This window comes from Chiloscyllium plagiosum, chromosome 1 (genome assembly GCF_004010195.1).
Source record: "Chiloscyllium plagiosum isolate BGI_BamShark_2017 chromosome 1, ASM401019v2, whole genome shotgun sequence".
NCBI classification, from domain to species: Eukaryota; Metazoa; Chordata; class Chondrichthyes; order Orectolobiformes; family Hemiscylliidae; genus Chiloscyllium; species Chiloscyllium plagiosum.
The window spans coordinates 91,712,129-91,715,227 of NC_057710.1; positions in this window are offsets into that span (position 1 = coordinate 91,712,129).

Consider the following 3,099-nt stretch of genomic DNA (forward strand, 5'->3'; position numbering starts at 1 on the left):
TCCCACTCTGCCCCCCACTCTGCCCCCCACTCTGTCCCCATGGGTAGTGGGACAACGCTGGAGTAGGTGAAGTGTAAACATAAATTTGTAATGGGTATGGGAACAGCGGTGGAGAAGGTGACCTGTGAACGTAAACCTGTAACAGGCATGAGGACAGCTGTGGAGTAGGTGAAGTGTGAACACAAGGCTGTAATGGGCATGGGGACAGCAGTGGAGATGGAGACGTGTGAATATAATCCTGTAACGGACATGGGGACAGCGGCGGAGTAGGAGACGTGTGAATATAACGCCGTAACGGATATGGGGACAGCTGTGGAGTCAGTGACGTGTGAACATAAAGCTGTAATGGTTATGGGGACGGCGGAGGAGTAGGTGACGTGTGAACATCATGCTACAATGGGTATGGGGAGAGCGTTGGAAAAGGTGATGTGTGAACATAAATCTGTAATGGGTATGGGGACAGCGGTGGAGTAGGTTATGTGTGGACAAATAAGCTGTAATGGGTGTGGGGACAGCAGTGGAGTAGGTGACGTGTGAAGATAAAGCTGTAATGGGTATGGGGACAGCGGTCGTGAAGGTGACGTGTGAAGATAAAGCTGTAAATGGGTATGGGGACAGCGGTGGAGAAGGTGACGTGTGAATATAAAGCTGTAATGGGTATTGGGACAGCGGTGGAGAAGGTGACGTGTGAATATAAAGCTGTAACAGATATGGGGACAGCGGTGGAGTAGGTGATTTGTGAACATAAAGCTGTAATAGGTATGTGGACAGTGGTGGAGTAGGCAATGTGTGAACATAAAGCTGTAATGGGTATGGGTACAGCGGTGGAGAAGATGATGTGTGACCGTAAATCTGTAATGGGTGTGGGCACAGCAGTGGAGAAGGTGATGTGTAAACATAATGCTGTAATGGGTATGGGGACAGTGGTAGAGTAGGTGAAGTATGAACAAATAAGCTGTAATGGGTATGGGGACAGCGGTGGAGTAGTCGACGTGTGAACATAACCTGTAACGGGTATGGGGACAGCAGTGGAGTAGGTGACATCTGAAGATAAAGCTGTAATGGGTATGTGGAGAGCGGTGGAGAAGGTGACATGTGAACATAAAGCTGTAATGGGTATGGGGACAGCGGTGGAGAAGGTGACGTGTGAAGGTAAAGCTGTAATGGGTATGGGGACAGCAGTGAAGAAGGTGATGTGTGAATATAAAGCTGTAATGAGCATGGGGACAACGGTGGAGAAGGTGACGTGTGAATTTAAAGTTGTAATGGGTATGAGGACAGCGGTGGAGTAGGTGACGTGTGAACATAAAGCTGTAATGGTGGTGGAGACAGCGGTGGAGTTGTTGAATTGTGAACATATAGCTGTAATGGGCTTGGGGACAACGGTGGAGAAGGTGACGTGTGAATATAAAGCTGTAATGGGTATGGGGACACCGGTGGAGTATGTGACGTGTGAACATAAAGCTGTAATGAGTATGTGGAGAGCGGTGGAGAAGGTGACATGTGAACATAAAGCTGTAATGGGTATGGGAACAGCGGTGGAGAAGGTGACGTGTGAAGGTAAAGCTGTAATGGGCATGGGGACAACGGTGGAGAAGGTGACATGTGAATATAAAGTTGTAATGGGTATGGGGACAGCAGTGGAGTAGGTGACGTGTGAACATAAAGTTGTAATAGGTATGTGGACAGCGGTGGTGTAGTTCACGTGTTAACATAAAGCTGTAATGGTTACGGGGACAGCGGTGGAGTAGGTGATGTGTGAACATAAAGCTGTAATGGGTGTGGGCAAAGCTGTAATGGGTATGGGGATACCGATGGAGTACGTGACGTGTGAACATAACGCTGTAATGGACATGGGGACAACGGTGGAGAAGGTGACGTGTGAATATAAAATTGTAATGGGTATGGGGACAGCGGTGGAGTAGGTGACGTGTGAACATAAAGCTGTAATGTGAATGGGGACAGCGGTGGAGTAGGTGACGTGTGAACATAAAGCTGTAATGGTTATGGGGACAGTGGTAGAGAAGGTGATGTGTGAACATAAAACTGTAATGGGTAAGGGGACACCGGTGGAGAAGGTGATGTTTGAACACAAAGCTGTAATGGGTATGGGGACAGCGGTCGAGAAGGTGACGTTTGAACACAAAGCTGTAATGGGTTTGGGGACAGCGGTAGAGTTGGATAATTGTGAACATAAAGCTGAAATGGGTAGGGGGACAGCGGTGGAGAAGGTGACGTGTGAACATAAAGCTGTCATGCTTTAGGGGACAGCGGTGGAGTAGGTGATGTGTGAACATAAAGCTGTAACGGGTATCGGGACAGCGGTGGAGTAGGTGACGTGTGAACATAAAGCTGTAATGGGTATGGGGAGAGCGTTGGAAAAGGTGATGTGTGAACATAAATCTGTAATGGGTATGTGGACAGCGGTGGAGTAGGTTATGTGTGGACATAAAGCTGTAATGGGTATGGGGACAGCAATGGAGTAGGTGAAGTGTGAACATAAAGCTGTAATGGGTATGGGGACAGCGGTGGAGAAGATGACGTGTGAAGATAAAGCTGTAATGGGTATTGGGACGGCGGTGGAGAAGGTGACGTGTGAATATAAAGCTGTAACAGATATGGGGACAGCGGTGGAGTAGGTGATTTGTGAAAATAAAGCTGTAATAGGTATGTGGACAGTGGTGGATTAGGCGATGTGTGAACATAAAGCTGTAATGGGTATGGGGACAGCGGTGGAGAAGATGATGTGTGACCGTAAATCTGTAATGGGTATGGGGACAGCGGTGGAGTAGGTAATATGTGAACATAATGCTGTAATGGGTATGGGGACAGTGGTGGAGTAGGTGAAGTGTGAACAAATAAGCTGTAATGGGTATGGGGACAGCGGTGGAGTAGGCGATGTGTGAACATAACCTGTAACAGGTATGGGGACAGCAGTGGAGTAGGTGACGTGTGAAGATAAAGCTGTAATGGGTATGTGGAGAGCGGTGGAGAAGGTGACATGTGAACATAAAGCTGTAATGGGTATGGGGACAGCGGTGGAGAAGATGATGTGTGACCGTAAATCTGTAATGGGTATGGGGACAGCGGTGGAGAAGA